The sequence below is a fragment of the Prionailurus viverrinus genome, chromosome C1 (assembly GCF_022837055.1).
Source record: "Prionailurus viverrinus isolate Anna chromosome C1, UM_Priviv_1.0, whole genome shotgun sequence".
In the NCBI taxonomy this organism is placed as follows: domain Eukaryota; kingdom Metazoa; phylum Chordata; class Mammalia; order Carnivora; family Felidae; genus Prionailurus; species Prionailurus viverrinus.
Window position 1 is genome coordinate 175,812,862 of NC_062568.1, and position 21,090 is coordinate 175,833,951.

Here is a 21,090-nt window from a genome sequence, read left to right on the forward strand (position 1 = left end):
AACTGCAGGCTTTTCAGTCCAAAAATTGGGAAAATGTTCATTTCCCCCTCTCTACATTCCTAGCTCTGTGGCCCTTTTAGAAACAGCTTCTACCTGCAACCCTTTCTTCCTGGGACTCAGTCACAGGTCCACCAGTCATATACCCCACTGTCACCCTCCTCCTTCCCTAAAGCAGGGCTAGCACATGTCCCCTTTGTGCTGATGTAGGCCTCCAAGGATCTTCCTTGATCAGACCTCTGCAAGAGTTGGCCCCAACCATCCTTCACAATAGACTGAAGCTGGGACCCTCACTGTTAAAGGATGAATAAAATGACCTCTCTTACTCTTTCTGAAATGTATTCTCTAAATACTAGTCTGGATATTTTTTTCCAGATCCTTTGTTAAACACTTCACAGGTTCCAAACATTATGAAAAGAGCTTTCTGTGCAGTGCTTCAGTTAGTTCTTACCTCAGCCCTGGGACCTAAGAATTATTACCCCTTTCTACAGGTCCAGGGAGGGAAAGTGCCTAACCCAGGCCAGCCAGCTCTGGCACACTCACTCTCCTCTATGGTGACTCACTGGCCATGGCCTTCCCCTCCTCCGAGGAACCCATATTGTCTTGTTTCTTGCCTTTGCTGATTGCCATCCACACCATTCATTCTCCTTGTTCTTCTTCTGCTTCACCCATCAGATTTGACATTCAGCACATTATTTCCAGCTGTGCTGTCAACCACTCTGGACAAGAATCTGATTTCCTCTGCTACCCTGGCCCACATACAGGCTTAGGCCTTCTTTCCCTGGGACTCTCCAACTCTGGCCCTGCCTCCTGAGTGACATTTGCATCTGGCTTCCCATGGCCTTGAAAGTTAAATCTGTCAGCCCTTTCATGTGGTGTGTGACCTTCAGGAGTATCTTAACATCTCCAGGCCTCAGTTTAGTTGATTGCAGATCAGGGGTAATAATACCTGTCTTGGAGGTTTACTGTGGGAAATAAATATGACAAAATATTTAGGGTACCCAGTATGATGACTGACACATAGTGGATGTAAAGTAAACAAAGTACTCAAAAAGAGCTGATGTTTACTAAACACTTATCACATGCTCTGTTAAGTGCTTTGTTGAGTTTATCTTATCTAATCCTCCCCTCAACCTTTTGCAGCAGGTACAGTTATCATTGCATTTTACAGATGTGTAAACTGATACCAAAACAGGTTAAAGGACTTACCCCAGGTCTCAGACCTTGAAAGTGGCAGGTCTCAGATGGAAGCAGACCCCCATATTTAATAACTCACTGTCTTGTACTGCTTGGCACAAAGCAGACCCTCTACAAATGGGGTCGTTGAGCTGTTCTTATTAAATCAATAGCTAAATGAATGCATTTTCCTTCTTTTTGTGCCATTGCCTGAGACACCCATTCTCTGCCCTAAGACTTGTCCGTTCATTTTCTTAATCTCCTCAGGGGAGACTAAGATGTTGCAATTTCCTGTGCCCCCAGAAATGCACCATATTGCGGTCTTCCCTGGGTAGGACAAAGCCCAGTCCTGACCAGCCCAGTCTCTGGCTGAGTTCCTTGGCCAAGAACAGCACAGAGAGAGATCCTTTCACAACTGAGGCTTGCCAGCAGAGCACTCCTGCTGAGCCAGGGCCTCTTGCCAAGCAACTTTCCCTGCCCCTCTGATATGCAGATGTGTGCAAGAATTCTACACATCTGCATAGGGCGCATCCAAAAGCTGTGACTTGGCAGAAAAGAAGGAAAATCTGAGTGTCAACTCCAGAGGAATGGCTGCTCCAGAGGGGCCAGGCAGGGGAGGACAGCAGATCAGGGCTGGGAACAGTCAGCTCAGGGTAGACGAAGGATAGAGAAATAGCACTATCCACCCCAACTTCCACCTCTCACAGAAAGGCTGGTGCACTTTCAGAAGCATGGATACCATGAGCTTATCCAAGTGATTCACCCTACAGATGTCCACATCTTGTGAGGATTATACTCTATTTAATTTGTATCACGTTAGCCTCTTATAAGTAAGGAAAGAGAAACACGGCAGCAGAGACAGTGGTAAGAACCCCAGAATAGGATTAAGACACCTTTCCACACAACATTCCTGCAATCAATATGTATGAAGCACCGATGCCTTGCCAGGCCCAGGGAGACAAAGGCGAATCAGACACAGTCAGCATCCTCAAGAAGGTACCACTGTCCAAGAGGACAGACCGGCAGGGAACTGGACAATATAGAGGAAAGTGCAGAAAGCTTCATGGGGGTGCAGGGTTGGTTAAAGTTAAGAGGGCATGTCGGGGACTGCTGCCCAGAAGAGGTGATGACTGAGTGAATCTTGAAGACATGTGACAATTGCCCAAGTGAGCAACTTATTCTGTACTGACCCTACCAGGGCACAGCTGAGTAGATGAGTAGGTGCTCACTGTGTAAGCACTTGTACTTCACACACCTGCATACACACACCTTCTGAGGTGGGTGCCATGCTGGTTGCAAACAGTTTCTGGGTAACACTCATGCTGTAATCCAAGATCTTCCTTCCCCAGTGGTGTTTTCTTTCTTTCTTTTTTTATGTTTATTTTTGAGAGAGTGAGAGAGAACAAGCAGGGGAAGGGTGGAGAACAAGCAGAGGGAGACATAGAATCCAAAGCAGGCTCCAGGCTCTGAGCTGTCAGCACAGAGCCCGATGTGGGACTCGAACTCACAAATTGTGTGATCATAACCTGAGCCGAAGTCAGATGCTTAACCAACTGAGCCACCCTGGCACCCCAATGTTTTCTGTTTCCTGAAAATCCTTGGCAAAAGATTCCTCAGAATCAGCTACTTTTCCCTGTTACTTTAAAAGCTTAATTCTCTCTTACTCAATGGCGCAGGAAGCCAGACAAAAAGGAATTCACCAGGACATCTTGAGCTCACCTTTGCTCTTGGTGTCCTTAGGCTCATCCCTATAGAGTCTTGTGCTGGGGACAAAGGAAGAGTAGTTTTCTGGTTGGAGGGAGTAGGGATTCAGTTCAGGAAAAGGCTGACTTGGTGAAAGGAATAGTGTCATTGCCTTCAATCTCTGCAAGAATATCTGAGGGCAGAACAAGGATCGATGTAGGAACACCAGTAGTAGGCAGATTTCTCAACTAGAGAGACTATTTCCCCAAGTCAAAGGTGCCCATGGGTGGGATTAGATGCTTTGAGAAGTAGTGAGCTCTCTGTCCCTGCTGGAGCATGAGGGAGCATGAGATCACAGCTTATTGGGTGGGGAGGATGTTGTAGCTGAGCCTCAAACAAACACCAGGTGAAAGGTCACATCTTTTTGCCTTGCTCTACTGTATTCACATGGGAATTGACAGCACAAGAGGGTTGCTGAAGCCTCTAAGAGTACAGGGATTTGCATTTCCAAGGTTATGAAGAAAGACATGTAGTAAGTATGTGTATAGGCATCCAAGATGTGAAATGTGTGATTATTTGCAGAACCTAATCTCATACCTCCCTATCCTTGTTGAACTGAATATTGCAAAAATATCCTCATTCGTATTTGGAATGGTATGTTTCGAAGCAATCATCATTCTGAATACTCATTCCAGCCAGGAGACGACCTGAATATTGAATAGAATAAAAATGTATATATTAGATTACTTATTCAAATGCCTATCTGGCAGTTTGGATAGAATTAAGCAACAGTCCAATCTGGCTGTTGTTTTATGCATGGGATGTCAAAGCTAAACAGCCCTTGGAGAATATTCTCTCATTCTTTCCCTGCACACAGCCTCACCATTCTGCCTTGTTCACAGATGGGGAAATAGGCTGAGAGAGAGGGACATATAGCTTGGAAATGAGAGACCTGGGACCAGCAGCTACCATTTAGTGACCAGGCGAGGTAATATTGTCCCCACTGGATGAAGGAGGCAACTGAGGCTTAGTGTGGTTCATGGACCTATACTGTGTCACACAGCAAGTCAGTGGTGGCAGAGCAGCCTGCATCCCAGGCCACTGTCCTTTTACATTACCTCACCGGGTCCTGAATATAGCCAGAGAGAGCGCTCGTTGTCCTCTCATGCAACCTGCAGACTCTCTGCCAGGCTATGAAGTCTTGGAAAGTGATGATGTTATCCCTGGTTGGGGAAATTCCACTGAGTGTTTGTAAATACATTTTAGGGCCCCCAAACCAGGGAGTCTACCACACCACTGTTCTACCCTTCATGTCCTAAAAGCTCTGTGTGACACCAGGCAAGAATGTATTGTTCTGCAATTACAGTCACAATCACAAAAAGCAATAACCCAAATTCACCTTTGGAAATGAATCCAAGTAATCTTTTTGAAAGAATATGCTCACTCTGAATCTTGCTCAGGTATCACCTCTGAGAAGATTTCCCTAGCTTTCCATACCCTAGAGCCCAGAGCACTTTTCACACAGTATTGTCACTGTATGTGAGGTTTTCTCCCCACTAAATCATGAGTACTTTATAGCGAAGAACACCTGTGATTGTTTTCTGCATTTCCAGTGTGGGGCCTGCCTGGGGCCCCACAGGTGTCTGGGAAGGTTTGCTGAGCAAATGGATGGATATTTGGGCAGTATTGCTGCAGGGAAAGAACTTAAGAGAAAGGGACTCTCCTCCCCTCCCCAACCAACCTAGAGTTCATTAATCTGTGGATAACAAAGAGGACCTGGCAAGCCCTTCAACCTAATGTAGTACTTCCAACCCCACTAACAGTGACTGAAACCAAGAACCAAACCTCAACTTCCTGGGGTTCGCCAGTGTTGGGGAAGAAGAGAGCAGCATCTGAAACACATGTTTCCACTCACACTTGAATCTCACTTCATCTCACCAGACCATTCTGAAATTGCAGTTTCAGCATTTTCTCCAGTCTCACCCCTGCTACCCTGCCCCCTCCAGGTCCTCAGAGCTCCAGCCTCTCCAGGAAGCCTTCCCTGGTCAGGTTGGCCACTGTGATGTCTCCACACCAGCCCCTCTTTCTCATCTCAGCACTCTTCCTTTCCTGCTTATCTGATGCTCATTGTCAGTTCATGGATGGTCAGTGTGGGGAGAGGCAGTGTGGCCAATGCACAGAGCATTATGGGCTCAGAAGACAGGTACAAATCTCAGCTGGCCCAGTGAATAGCTATAGGTCCTTGGGATGTTCACTCAAACACTCCAAGGCAATAAAATGGGGGCAAAATTTTCTTCGCATGACTGTTGAGAAGTATGCAGGGACCCTGAGAATGGAGGACCTTGACTGCAAAGCTAAGGACAGTGCTTATTCTATGGACAATGGGGCACCATGACAGGGTTTCTTGTCTGCAAATCACATGATCAAATATGCCTTTTACAGCGAATATTCTGGCAATGGCACAAAGAATGGATTGGAGAAGAGGTCCCAGAGAAGAGAAACCAGACAGGAGACCTTGTAGGGATGGTCAGAGGTTGAGGGAAGTAAGGAGCAGAGGGGAGTGTGAAGTTGTAGATGATAACATCCTGAACAAAGGAGGTAATAAGAAATAATAAGAAGAGCTAATGTTTATATGCTCCAACTCTGTGCCAGGAATTATGCTAGCACTTTAAAAAATGTTTTTTAACGTTTATTTATTTTTGAGACAGAGAGAGACAGAGCATGAACGGGGGAGGGTCAGAGAGAGAGGGAGCACAGAATCTGAAACAGGCTCCAGGCTCTGAGCTGTCAGCACAGAGCCTGACGCAGGGCTCGAACTCACGGACCGCGAGATCATGACCTGAGCCAAAGTCGGACGCTCAACCGACTGAGCCACCCAGGGACCCCAATGCTAGCACTTTATAAGGATTATTTCATTGAATCTTGTTAGCAGCCTAAGATTTTTAATCCCCATTTTACAGGTGAGGAAACAGACATTGAAAGATTAAGTAAACTAGGATGGCATAGTAAATAAGAACTGGGATTCAAGTCCAGACAGTTTCACTCCAGAGCCTGAGTGCTTAATCACCGGACCAGCTCACAACTGAAGTAGAGATTGAAGAACTATTTAGAAGGTGGAACTGACAGGACTTGTTGAGAGATTGACTGGAGTGAGTAAGGAAGAGGTTAGAACACAGAATGATTCTCAGATTTCTTCCCTAAGGTCCACAGGTCCTGGGAGGCAAAGCCAGGATTGTAACCCAACTTTATGTAACTCCAAAGCACTTTTTTTCTCTTCACAGCATCAAAACATTTCATCTGAGAGCTTGATGTTCTCAGGACAGAAGGGATAAGGTAGAGGTTGGTACTTTCCCCAGAATTTCACAATTCCTTTATTTAAACCATTATACCATGAGTAGTTTCCCTTAAGATGTGGAGGGTGTGGTTTCTTTACAGGGAGATTTAGTATCAATTGCAAAGAAAACTTGACAAGAAAATGCATTTGTTGGGGCAGCTTTACAGAAGCTTTGCTTCTCTGGTGCCAAACCAAATGCAAAGGAGGATTCTAAGTACCTTTGGGAACAGAAGTAAAAGGGCAGAACATCCACTGTAGCCAGGGGGGACTGGTGAGAGCTTGATCTTGACACTCATTTGTCGCTTTATCATGCCTTTCCGAAGGCTCTTCTCTGTGCCAGGTTGGACACCAGGAATAGTGCTAGGTAACAGCCCCTGCTTGGGCATCTCATAACAGGGGGTGTAATGGACATGTAGGCAGGCATTCAAAGGGCTACAGAAGAGGGATGTTTGAAAGAAGAGGGAGTGTGCCCTCCATACAAGAGGAGATGCTATGTCTGGGTCTTGGTATTGGCCAGAAGCCAGGCCATGTGATCTTGAACACATTACTTAACTGAGCTTCCTCATTGTCCTTGGAACAGCCATGTAATCAACCCCATGGTGATCTACTCTTCTCATTAATCAAGGACCTGGGTTGGGATGCAAAGTCTAGAGCCTTGGCTGTCCCCTGGGGTGGAATAGGTTAGGTTTGCAGACTGTAGAGCTGGATCCTTACGGTGAGAGCCAGTGTCTGAGGTGGAAGTGAAAAAGAAAGACAGGCAAAGAGTCTGACTCTGAATCCTACCATAAAGGGTTGGGTAGAGAGGCAAGTCCAGGAGTGAGAGGAGAGGGCAGACTTGAGTCCAGTGGCCATGGTTTGCAGTGGAGGGTGGGGCCAGGACCAGGGCCTAGAGACTGTCTCTGAGTATTACTGGAGTCTCTATGGGACACTCTCATTCACCACTCTGGGTGCAGAGGGCTTTGTTAAGAGTACTCCGTGGTCTCAGGCTATTAGGAAAATGAAGTGACATGGTATGTGCAGAGCACTTTGTTGCCTGGCACACAGTTAACCCTCAGGATTGTTATTTGTGAAATAGCTTTCCCTTTCTATCAGAATTCACCAAGAACTTTCAGTGTGCTAGGTCCTATGGTGGGCACCATGATGAGAAGGATGTTAAGATGCAGCCCCTGTCCTATAGCAGCACAGACATCTGGAGATACAGACTCACAAATAACATGTCCCGATCAAAGGTTCCAAGTGGCATATTGCAGAGAGAGGGGGAGGCATGGTAATAGGACAGGGTGAAGGTACGGTAACCCAACCCAAGGGTTCCGGGAAGGCTCTCTGGAAGAAATAATAGCTAAGGTGGAGCTTGGAGGTTAAGAAACAGTTAACCAGGCAAATATCAGTAAGAAAAACATTCTGGGAGCAGGCACAGCTTCCACAGCCACATAAAACACCACGGTGTGCTCAGTAAAGGCGGGTGTGAGGAGAGGCCAGAGAGAAGACAGGAGAGGAGGCAGGGCTATGCTGAGTCTGGAGACTAAGGAACCTGGACTCTATTCTGAAGGTGATGGGAGGCTAGTGAAAGGTTTCAAGCAAGAGAGTAACCTGGCCAGCTTTGTGCTTTAAATAGATCACTCAGGCTGGTGGGGAAGAGTATATTGGAGAGGGCTAGCTGGAGGCCAGGCAAAATCTTCAGTTTGATGTTTCTGAGTCAAAGACCAGTTACACTTTGGTAAAATTAATTAGAGAAGACTCAGAAATGGGAACAAAGGCTTTTGCATCTAAAGCTAGATGTGAAATGTTAACATTTGTACTCCTATATACAAAGAGCTCAATCCCCATTCCCTGTGCTATAAAAGGTGATGTGAGGGGACATGATGCCTTTAAGGACCCTTCCAGCTTGAATGCTTCAGGAGTCAATAATTCTATTTCTCTTCTTAGGGTATAAAATGGATGTTTATGCTATTGATCCTATTGATCCTAACAGGACATATGCTTGGATTCTGCCTTCCTTGTGTCAGTGTGTGTTTGCTCTGAATGTCTGCCATTACCTGTGTACCTTACCTGTTTTGTGGAAGATGTTGTATTTATCACTTGGTTGGCTAGTGTCAGGATCTGTTAAGCCATGATCAGGGCTTGTCATGATAAGCCAAGATCAGGGCTTATCATGTGGCTAACATGAGGACCCAGTCTGTGGCCACAATTGCTGCTCAGTCTATGATTATAAAGCTGAGAAAATAGTCCCGTTGATGTCTTTGAAATCAGGCATTTGGGCTTATTACCACAGTGTCTGCTCCACTTAGCTGACCTGCCAAACTATGCTAAGGGTTCTGGGCACATGTCCTGGAGGACTTCTGGTCCTCACTGTGCCTGACTCTGTGTATCTAGAAGCTGGAAGGAAAACAGATACTCCAGACCCCCACAACCTTCAGTGCTTCCCTCTAAGACAGCACTAATTTGCATACTGGAGTTGCCCACTTCATGACTAGGAGCTCCTTGAGTGAGGGAGTTCCCCCGACTTATCAGTTTTCATGAATTTCTGATCTCTGCCCATTTTAATTGAGGAATTCCCTTGTGGCAGGTACTGTGCCCAGTATTAGAGCTATAGATGTGAAGTAGCTACACACAACCTTTGCTCTCATTCAGGTTACTCTCTCTCAAGTAATGAGAAAATAGGAGCTCTGATGGGAGAGAAGAAGTCTAGGGTGCTAAAGGAACAGAGAGCAAGGGCCCTAACCAAGTGTGGAGTCAGAGAAAGTCTTTTTGAGGAATTGATATTTAAGTTAAGGCCTGAAAGATAACTAATAATTGACCAAATGAAGGGTGCGGGATGGCGGGGGGGCAGCTTATGTGAAGACATAGAAGTAAAAGAAAGTTGGCCCATTGAAGGAACCACAGGAAGGCTGGTTTGAGCCTCCCAGTGGAAGTGCTCTATATCTTAACTGTAGTGGTGGTCACATGAATCTACACAGGGGATGAAATTGCACAGCACTGAATATCTAAATGAGTCCATGTAAAACTGGTGAAATATGAATACGGTCAATGGATTATATCAATGTCAATTTTCTGGGTGTGGCATTGTACTATAGTATGTAAGATGTTACCACGGGGGGAAACTGGGTGAAGAGCTCATAAGATCTCTCTGGATTATTTCTTACAAGCATATGTGAATCTGCAGTTAATCCAAAATGAAAGGTCACAAGAAGAAGAGGGAGGAGAACCAGGTAGCAACCCATTTGACTGCCACAGAGAATGAAGGAATATGTAGCCTGAGTGGAACCCAGAGAGTTGGTAGAGGACAGACTATACAGGATTAAAATTAGGTGGGACTTTGGAGATAGATGAGAAGCCTTTGGAAAGTCTTATTTAAGGAGTGACAGGATCAGGCTTGCTTCTGGGCAAGATCACAATGGTTTGGAGATTGCATTGGGAAGGGGTAAGATCTAAGAGCAGAGAAATAAAAATTAAACTAGAATATAGTGGATAAGAAAGGACATAGGAAGATATGGGAGATAGTTATGGGGTCAGAATCGATAGAATTTGATGATTGAGAGATGAGAGGACAGGAGTCAAGATCTCTCGGGTTTCTAAACTGGTCATGGTGGATGACGGTTCTCTTTACTAAAATGGGGAACATTTGAGAAGAAATGGGCTTGGGATAAACGTTTGAAGAGATGACTTTGGAATATTTATTTGAGATGCCATTTAGATCTAAGTCCAGATGGCTAGTAAGCAGCTGTATGCACATGTGTTGGAGCTCAGGAGAGAAGTCTGCGCTAAGTGTATGAGCATACAGAATAAGAAGGCCAGAATTCTGAGGGAGAATGACATCTAAAATGTGGGTCAAAGAGGAGGAGCCTACCATGGAGACTGAGGATCATTAAAGAGGTAGGAAGAAAATCAAGACTACTGAAGTCAAAGGGAGAAAACGTTTTGGAAGAAGGCCAGGTCAACAGTGTGAATGCTGCTGAGACCAGATGAAGGAATGTGTCCTTGAACTCGGTAGGTCACTGGTAATGTTGGGAGAATGGGTTCAGTAGAAAGGAAGGCCAGGCTGCAGTGGGGCTGAGGAGTGAATGGGAAGTCAGTGAATTCTGATAATAAGTGTAGACTGCACTTTCTCTCAGAAAGTTCTGCTTGTAAAGAGGAGGAGAGAAGGAAGTAACTAAAGGTAAGGCAGGGATGAGTGAGGGCTTTGAGGTGGCTGCTGTGGTGTTACTAGGCTGGGACAGTCTTGAGCACGTGAAAGCACAGATAGGAAGGGGACCTCCAAGATGGAGAGGTAGAAGATCTAGGATAGAGCACAGGACCTGGCATGGGGCAGGTTCTCTGTGAACACCAAGTGTTTTCTGAAGCCACACTTTATGAAGGGGAAGAGTTTCTGTGGGTACAGTCCCTGGGTTCTGTCACACTCCACTAACTTTTCTAAAAATGTTTCTGTGCTTCCTCTTTCGGGAACAGCTGGGCCATTAAGAACTGCACAAAAACCACCTTTTCAAACTCCCTTGAGGAGACTCAATGTCAGATCAGAGCCAAGGTGCTTCCTCTCTGAAGGGCATATGTGGCTGAATTGGCCCCTCCCACAGCAGCACCCAACAGTGACTCCCAGCATGAGGGTAGAGCCCCCACACAGCAGCAAAAAGAAAGGTTCCCACTGCAGCTGCTGGCCCACCAAGCTCGGGGGACCCACCCACTTGGGAAATCAGCATGGCTGGGCAAAAGACACACTGTCTGACTCAGGGCTTTATATCCACTCTGAAAAGGCAATATGGCTGACTAGGTAACTCGAACAGCTTGAACAGGTGTGCTGAGAGATAATAATCTCATTATATTTCATCCAGGCACCCCTTCAGTATCAGTCATTCCCCCTTAGTAGCTGCCACTAGCTTGGGCAAGGTGCTTAACTTTCTTATTTCTACAATGGATAGCAGTTCATGGGGGCGTTGTGAAAAGGAAAATGAGAGAACATAAATAAAAGAGGCAGGCATATGTTAGATTCTTAATAAGTCCACATTTTCCTCTCCTTCTTGCCAGGAGCCAAAATTTCCTTTCTCCTAGCAAGTGCCCAAGTCTTGAGTCTAAGGGCCAAGTCTAAAGAAAAGAGTGTCTCAGAAAGGAAGCACCTGACACGTCTGCACCTCAGGATGATACCATCTGTCCCTTGGGCAGGTTTTTGTTCTTTTGTTTTGTGGCTTCTGCTGTAAAAAAAAGTTTAGATTTAATACATGAAACAAAAATCCAGACTAAATGATGAACTGAGGGTGGGGGAGAGTTAGCGAGAGAAATGTTCTTCATGTTATAAAAAGGATCCTTTGCTTTATCACAAAGTTTCTTTAGATATGTGCTCCCCTGTTGCAATTAAGCATTTGTTTACAGATCATTAATTATCTGGCAGAGAGGCTTGGCTGGAAGGAAGATGGCCGAGAGACACAGCTGGAGAGTTGGGAGCTTATGCCAAGTGAGAATGCATTAGAACCAGAGATAGTAAAGCCCAGAAATGCTGGTGTAAATCAGAGACGAAAAAGAAGTCAGCTTCCAAGAGAGGAGTACACAGGCGCTCTGGAGACCTCTCACTAGGCTGGATGGGCGGGTGGCGGGCCATCCACCAAATCGGGGCACGCAGGAGAACAGGTAGGAGGAGGTAAGGGTAGGGGTAGAAAGCAGGGTCTAGTTCAATTTGGAACATTTTGTGTAAGAGGTGTCTGTGGGATAGCAAGGTGGAGAAGTCTAGAAGGCAGATAAATATCCCCACTGAGCTCCAGCAGTGATTACATATTGGTTGTTTCTCCCAAATTCTAAAACTAGTTCACATTTTTCTGATTCTGCACACACCAGGCTTTCTAGCACAAACGGTGTCCCCTCTCCCTAAGCCCATACTTGCTGACCCTTTAGCCATCCTTCAGGCCCCAGCTCCAACTATTCTTTCTGAGAAGCCTTCACTGGCTTCCTCAGGCAGACACAGACTGTCCATTTCCTGGACAAACTGCCTCCACTTATACATTCCTCTACTAGCACTGAGCCCCACAAGAAGTCTTCCTGGTTTAACCAAGATTACATAATTGGATAAATGTAACAGGTTCAACTCAACAAACTCAGTCAGTGTTTTCCACTCTGTCATAGTTATTGCATTTGCTCCCTTGCATATCTCCCCAAGTATATTGGTTTTCCAGTGCTGCTGAAAAAGTACCAGAAACTGGGTGGCTTAAAACAAGAGAAATTTGGGGTGCCTGTGTGCTCAAATGATTAAGCGTCCGACTTCAGCTCAGGTCATGATCTCACAGTCCATGGGTTCGAGCTCCGCGTTGGGCTCTGTGCTGACAGCTCAGAGCCTGGAGCCTCCTTCGGATTCTGTGTCTCCCTCTCTCTCTGTTCCTCCCCCACTCGCACTCTCTCTCTCAAAAATAAAGATATTAAAAAATTTTTTTAAAAGAGAAATTTATTCTCTCACTGTTCTGAAGGCCAGAAGTCAAACATCAAGGTGTCCACAAAGCCATGCTCCCTCCTTCTTTGCTTCTTCCTAGTTTCTGCTGGTGGCCATCAATCTTTTGCATTCCTTAGCTTACAGCTACATCTCTCAAATCTCTGCCTCTGTAGTCGTGTGGCATTATCCCTGTATGTCTCTGTCTTATAAGAATATCAGCCATACTGGATTAGAGCCCACCCTAATGGCCTCATCTTAACTTGATTACATCTATAAACACCTTATTTCTGCAGATCCTGGAGTTTGGGACTTTAATGTAACTTTGGGGTAGGGGTACATAATTCAACCCATAACACCCATGAAAAAAATATTTCCTGCAGGATAAGGACCATTTCTTGTTTGTCTTCATCCCAAAACTTAGCACAGGGTCTGGCATAGAGAAGGTGGCCCAGGAAATATTTTTTGAGCAATTTACTCTAAACCCGTGCTTTCTAAATCAGATTTTTTTGAATGCTTTGTGTACACCAGTGCCCACTGTATACAAAGATCTGGGCTAAATGCTTTCTATTTGCTCTCTCATTTAATTGTACCAAATGCCCTGGGAGGTAAGTCTCCCTCCCTTACAGATCAGGAAACCAAACTTTAGAGAAGTGATTTGTTCAGGTCTGCATAGCAGATGCACTATGCAGCTGGGATTTGAACTCAGGTTTGTCTGATTTCAAAGCTCAGATCACTCCACTACATTCTGCTGCCTTCTCTTTCATCTTGGTTTCAGTTAAGCTTCTTTGGGAATCTAGACTACCTCAGCTATGCTTAGTGACACATGAGTTGGGACCATGCTTTGGACAATGTGTTAGAGAATCCACAGCACCCTTTGATGGGAAGGGTGGGAATAGAAGATAGCACTGAGGGGACAGCATGGAAATGGCAGCAGGATTGGAGAGAGAGATCTCAGGGGGAAGGTGATATCTAAGAGGAGAGAGTTGGGAGGCTTCATCACCACACCCTCCCCAACCAGGAAAGGCTTCTTCTTGAGGCAAAACCATGAGAATGATGAATTATGTTTCTCTAGGACTAGGTAAGCTAATGCCAAGGGCACAGATGAGATCACCTTCTACTGAAGCCTGTCCCCTGTAATTGAGAGAAAGCCTGAGAATGTAGGGCAGAGAAAAGGCCCACCAGAATCTGGGTTCCAGGAAGGACTTGGTCAAAGGCAAGCTCTTTGGCTTGGGGTAATCATTGTCCTTCTGTCCTCAGTTTCATCATATCTAGAATGAGAGCTTTGGGCTATAAGTTCTCTAAAGTCACTATTCTTGGTTTCCTGCTTCTATAGAATCTGTTTCCGTTTTATAACTCTATTTTAAGGTGTTTATTACATTGCCAAGAAAAGAAAAAAAAAAAAGAACCTTCAGGATGAAATTTCTCCATGCCAAGGAAAAAGATTTTTTTTTCTCTTCCCTTTTTTGCATGCAAAGCTCTGCTCTGCTCCTGCTGGGTCTGTCTTTTCACTCTCATAACCCTCACAAGTTTTCTCAGTGGCAACAAGCACTCTCTGGCATGGCCCTTCCTTTTCTTAATACCAAAGATTAAGGATTTGCTCAAAAAGTTGAAGCCATGTAGGCAGAGCTTATCTGGCTCCTATACTGGCTTATCTGCTGTGTGCTTTTGCTATGACCTGTCCACACAGAGAGATGGAAGAGAAAAGGGTGCATAATAAGTCCAGCTTTCTCTGCTTGGGCAGTTTTGCAGCCCCTTTGCCAAGTAAAAGCACAGTTATTTCATTTACTACTCTGCTTTCTGCCTCTTGAAAGTGTGTAGACCCCTAAGTGAACATTTCCTGGCAGACTCTTTTTTCCTTGGACATTGAGCATCTCACATGGAAAAATGTATTTTGCTATTTGTGCAGTTGAGGCCTGCCTCCACCTGGGAAATGGTGAGAGTCAGAGGATAGAGTTTTGAGCATCTCATCTCTAAAGGTCATAGCAGCAGAAATGGGTTAGTTTGGGAAAAAGAATATTCCTCTTGCCAAGAGTCCATGTCCCATCTGTCTCCTAAGCTGATGAGTCTGGCTGCCAGAGGACCAGAGTTCTTCCCCTGGTGACTTAGAGTTATTGATAACTGTTTGCATATTCCAATGGCAAATTTAAATCTGTAAATTTCATGCATATGTCTTGTTCCCTAAGGAACTAGAGGATAGGATTTGGATTTTCCATTCAAGTAGTCTTTACTCTACCCAAACCATAATTGGTGCTATCAGATGTATCAGCTAGCAGGAAGAGGGGTGCAAATCCTCACATTCTGCACAGAACTGGTGATGGAGCTTGACATACCTATCGAGTGACAAGTAGTATACCAGGGACCACTGAAGGCAACATAGAATGGGAACTTTATGCCAGATTTAAATACAGGGCATGATTTGAGCCCTCACTTTTCCTTTTTGAAACTCAGTAGATGCATCTGTAAAAAAAAAAAAAAAAAGATAACAAGTATTTTCCAAGTATTATGAGGATTGTGGGTAAAGCATCTAGCATTACTGGGGACAGAGCAGGGAGATCAATAAAGTTTTGTCCTTTTCTTTGCCTCTTCCTCTCTTTTACACATATTATCTCATTCACTCCTCTCAGCAGTCCTGATAGGTAAGTTAAGTTTCCCATTTTAGAGATAAAACTCAGTCTGGTTCTTTACTATATCCCAAGTATTAAGAAAAGCTTCTAGTATGTAATAAGTCCTCAACAAATAGTTCATGAATGAATGAATGAATGAATGAATGAAGCAGTCTTACAGGAGTTAAGAATCTTGCCCAAATTTTCACAGCAAGTATCCCAGATGAGTTAAGACATAAGGCAGGGTATCACAGAAAAATTCATACAAGAAGACAAAAAAAGAACCCAGAAATGGAACAGAAAGGCATAACATAATTCATCCTTTTTTATGATTGAGAACACTGTGTTTCACAATTCCAAAGTCGTGTTTTAAATATACAAAATCTGAACATAATTTTAAAAGCATACAACAAAATCCCAAATTCAGCTTAAGTCCCAAAACTTCATAAAAGTACAGCTCTTACTAAGGTCCCAGCTTTGAAAGAAAGCATACTGCCCCAGCGTTGGCCAGGAAGGGATGGTGGGTGTGATCTATGCAATTACACTGCCCAGTCTTTGGGGAGAGGGGGGAAGATATTTCACCCCAAAATAACTGCCTTCTAGGGATCCATCCTTGTCATCTGTGACATTTGTGTCATCCATGACCTCCTAAAAGGAAAAGAGACTCCTTCAGAAGAAGAGAATGAGGACAACTGATAGTTGGGGGAACCTACCATGTATGAGGCATTGCCTATCAGGCACTTTACATGCAAACTGTTAGATGCTGTGACCACCTTATAAGACTCTGATTGACAATGGAAAAAGCTGAGAGTTAGAGACTTGCCCAAGGTCCCAAATTACCTTGGTGATGGAATATTAATTGAACCCAAATCTGAGTTCCAAGCCTGTACACTTTTTCCTTTTATTATTGTCTCATAACTTCTTCTGGGCCATGTTACTTCTCTAGAATTGGTCCCAGAGCCAGAAGCAGAGCTCAGTGATGAGAAACCATTTGATGGCCCAGCAGTGTGGCAAGACCCATTAGCAGGGTGGAGGTGGGGTCCTGGTGTTACCTACTCTGCCTACCAGTTGAGTTAAATGTCTCCCTAACCGCTTCCTCTAGAGTTTCACAAGCCCCTGTGTGTCTTGCTCCTGTTATTCTATGTTTTAGGAGGAATGTTTCACCCTTAATGGATTATCATGTTTTCCTCTCTTCTTGCCATATTTCTGCATTGCTACTAAGGGTATGCCTGATAGTAAAAAGGGGGAGGTAGGGTTTTGATATTCTGCACTCCAATTCACCTACCACCGGCACAAAAGGAATATATGAAAAAGAACTATCAACCGAAAATGTGTTGTAAATTGTATATATGAGTCATTTCTCCATCATGATATAAAAACTCAGAGGTCAAAGACTTTTTTTTTCTGGTTAGCATAATAGGTGGATTTACTGGGCTACTAAGTAAAGAAACTTGTTTTGAGTAAATAAAAGAAAATTTTATTTAGACTATGGGTTGAATCTAGTACACTCTCACCTACCACAACATAGGATGGAAATATCAATGAACTCCAGGGTGCTTTTTAGATAGTGGCAGCCAGGATATTGCCTGGATCAATCAAGATGATCTGGACATCCCTAGAGAACCAGCATATGACCCTCTGAGAATGATTCTCTATCACCTCCCCATGTTAGCTAGAAGGACACAGATCACTTTCACTGAGGCAAGAGTCAGACTCAGGAGGAACCAGAATTGGAGTAGAAGTCCACGGTTGGGGCTCTAGAGTCAAGCAACCTGAGTCACAAATCCTGGCTCCACCATTTATTTCTGAGTGACCTTGGACAAGGTATCTAACATCCCTATGTCTCAGTTTCCTTAACTTTAAAATGAGGCTATCTAATCGTACCTACTACCCGGGATTATTTTGAGGATTAAATGAGAAATGTATGTAAAGCCTGGTATGAGGGAAGCATTCCACAAAGGTTCACGGCTATAATTCCTATTCTTACTCACATTCCTCCAAACAACAGCAGGATAAGAACAGGTTTGGGAGGAGGTGACACTTCTTCACCCAGAGATATCTCTGACCGGAGCTCTCGGATCCTATTTTGTTCTGGCTCAGAGGAGTCTCCACCTAGACCATGAAGTAACAGGTGATTCCCAGCAGGTTCAAACTCCCATTAACAGAAGGTATAAGACTATAGAAATCTGCTTGAACAGTTAGAAAACTCATAGTACTTGAAAGATTCAGGTCAGCTAATGTTATCAAAGTCTCAGTATTCACAGAATCATTAGCTACTCAAGTTAGGGATGCTTGGAATGATAGTTATTGGACTTTCTCATAAGACCCAGTTCTCAGATTTCTAAGTGGAGATTCAAGCCTTTCAGAAAAAGAGGTCAAATTCCATGGGCAGTTTAGCTCCTGTTGTCTCAGGAAACTGAGGTAGGGCCTACATCAAAACATGCCCTGAAACTCAAGCTTTGGATCAAAAAACTGAGGTTCAAGTATTCTCCACAGGACTATAAACAACTTCTATCACCTCCCTAAGTCTTAGCTTCTTCATCAGAAAAATAGAGATAATAATAGTAATGGGTTATTAATAGTTATGGGTTGTTTTGAAAAGATGAAAGGAGTTCATATGTAAAGCAATCAATACTGTTTCTGTCCTGGAAATCAATAATTGTTAGTTCCATTTTCGTTCCTTTCTTCTGATTTTATACTGAATTTATGGTCTGGTTAGGAGACATTCCTAAGAAAAAGAGTTGTTCATAATTTGCTATGAGTTTCAGAGATGAGTTGACTTCCTAAATGAATGTTCCCTTTTGTGCCTCTCGTCAGAATGGCAGCCAGAGTTACCAAACAAAAGCCTAAGAGTGAATGACACTGTGGGCTGCACTCTGACCATATGAGGACTGTGAAGGGCAGACATTCTGAGCCAGGAGGTACTTGAGATGAGCAGAGATGGTAACCAGAGAACTAACATATGGTCTTTAAAGGACCTGTTTCCTACCAAATAATGTTGGAATCATCAGAAGACTAGGGGGTTAGAGAGTCAGTGACTTCAGCCAACAGCAGGGTAAGAAGGAAGTCTAGCCTTGCAGGATGAAGCTGAATCACCATCTTGTTTCCCAGGAGACCCATGAACTGTGCCAGTGAGGTTCCTAATACTATTATCTTGGTATTGGAATTAGCCTGTGTCAACTATGTGTGATTGTCAACTTGACTATTTTTCCATTATGCACATTTTTCTATAATTATACCCATTTTGTTCTCTCCTTAGAGATAACCTTTTGAAAATGTCAACCTATCTAGTGACACTAAAAGAAAACTACAAAGGGGGCTTTTATTGTTTTTTTGGGCCACACTTGGGAACCAGACATGGTAGGGGCCCAGAAACAGAGACACACCCGCAAGAGGAAGGTGAGACTCAGAGGGACAGAATAAAGCCCTGAGAATACCTCTTCTTCCTCACCTTTGGGAACTTTCCTCTCCTCCAGGGTCTATGTTTCGACTTCACTAATTCAACAAGTATTTGTTTAGGATCTCCCATATGCCAGGCTAGGTGGCAGGATACAACAGTGAAGAAAATTTATAGGATCTCTTCTCTAGTGGAGCATTTGGTCTACCAGCAGAAACAGGCAATAATAGAATAAATGTATATTACATATTACAATAAACCCCACGATGAAAAATATAAGGAGCTGTGAAAATATGTAAAAGGGACCTGAGCTAGTCTGTGGAGGGCAGAGGTCTGTGGAGGGTTCCTCCAGTAGGAGGAACAAGTCAGGAAGGACTTTCCTGAAGAAGTGACATTTCAGCTGAAAAGTAACAGAATGAGTTTATCTAATAAGTGAAACCAGAGGCAGCTTCTAAAACTAATCGGCCCCTAATTAAAATTCATAATTGAGGCAAGTTGCATTCTTCCAAGGTAAGCCAACTTTTTTGTTTCTTTTCAAAACCAATTCAAATAATGTTCCCTTGTCACAATCTCTTCTACTGGTCTTCGAACATTTTGTTTTCTCCTTAGAGATAACTGTTTGAAAATGTCAACCTATCTAGTGGCACTAAAAGAAAACTACAAACGGGGTTTCTACTGTTTTTTGGGCTACATTAGGAATTCGTTTGCTCCACTAGAGAAGAGACCCTATCTGTTTTTTCACTGTTGTATCCTAGCACCTAGACTGGCATATGGAAAACCCTAAACAAATACTTGTTCGACCAAACTTCTTTTGGTCTTTGACCATTGGGAGTTTGTTTGCTTTGTGTTGCTTATGTAGAGTATATACTACTGAAGTAGAATGCCTGGATTCAGGTCATCTGTATGACCAACTCCTCTGTGTGACCCACATAAGGTCATAACAGACCTGAGATCTCATTGGTTGAGCTTGACCATTGTCTGCTTGATCTGAACATCAAGCCAAGGTGCTAATTCACAAGGCTTTCAATCGCTATAAATGTTTTTGCATTTCACATTTTGTGTAATGCATACAAGTTTTTATTTATTCTAAGAAAGTACTTCACAAAGTCAGTTTGAAAGAATGCATGGCTTCAAACACAATATCTTGGAAGTGTATGCTGCAAATTTGGGCAACATCCCGAGCCTCAGAGGCTTGAATGTGTGAGATCTGAGCTTCTTTAGTGGCCCATCTGTGCCCAGGGCTCTGTGGCACTTGGATGGAAGTATGCTGGGGGCACTTATTGGATAATTATCAGCATTGTTCAACTCATTATATTCAAATTTGATACAATAAACATTCATTGGCTCCTTATTCTCAGCAAGGGGATAAGAGCTCTCATAATAAACATAATAATATGCATGACAATAGCAGCAACTACAATTTATTGAGGACTCACTATGTGTTGGGCACTGTGCCAATCATTTGACATAAACATTTACATTTACATATCTCATTTAATCCTCATAACAACCCTATGAAGCTGTATGAATATCCCCTTTAAGAAAATGAGGCTTGGAGAGATTCAGAAACTTGTCCATGACCACACACTTAGGAAGAATAGGCCTTACTTATTAGGTCAGGATTTAGATCTGGGGCCTAAGACAATAATACGCTGCCTGTTTTCACATTGGTATGTCATGTTTAAGATGAAGAAATTACTGTTCCTCAGAGAGGTTACATAGACATTTCAGAACTCTGTATATTTCCCCTGAAAATAATACCTACAACTCGTTGAATAATTTCTATGTGACTGGCATGTTACCTTCAAATTTTACAACTTAGAAGTACTCAACCTTGTCTGATGTTAGAATAATCTGGGAATTTAAAAGAAATAAAAATTAATGCCCAGGCCTTATCCCCAGACCAATTGAATCAAGATCTTGGGGGATAGGAGCTGGAAATGGGATATTTTTTTAAGTTTCCCAGGTGATCCTGATAACAGAGAGGGTGAAAAATTCCTGCCCGGAGCCTCACAAAACTCCACAAGATAGCCTCATTTCACAGATAATCAAACTGAGGCTCAGAGAGGTGAATTGTCTTGCCCAAAGTAACAGAAAAGATGTGGCAAAGTCAGGGTTTAACCACTGGGCCAATTCCAAACCCCATACTCCTTTGGCCCTCCAAGCTGTCACCTGCATGACAATTTGGCATTCCTTCCAACTTCAGGCAATGTCCACTGGCTTTTGAGTTTGTCCTCAACAGCAACTCCTCTCTTTCCTTCCTTCCTGCTCTCTACTGCTGTTCTCTTCCCCTGCCCCAAACCCACAACCAAATCCAGCCAGACTTCATGACCGGGAGTTTATGTGGATGCATTGGCTTGATGCCCCCGCTTTGGGGTGACAGTACCCAACTCAGGGTAATGCCTACCATGGGCCTCCCAGCAGGTGCAGAGCCTCCTAGTTTACCTATCCACTTCCTCGAGTTTACCTGAGAAGATGGGGGCCCTGAGCTCAC

The 21,090-nt window shown here is 43.9% G+C and overlaps 1 protein-coding gene across 4 annotated transcripts in view; it reads left to right on the forward strand.

The window, feature by feature from the left end:
- Positions 1 to 21,090, forward strand: part of LOC125172450 (BEN domain-containing protein 5) — a 1,495,630-nt gene that overhangs the window by 1,215,589 nt on the left and 258,951 nt on the right. The gene's annotated exons all lie outside the window — the stretch shown is intronic.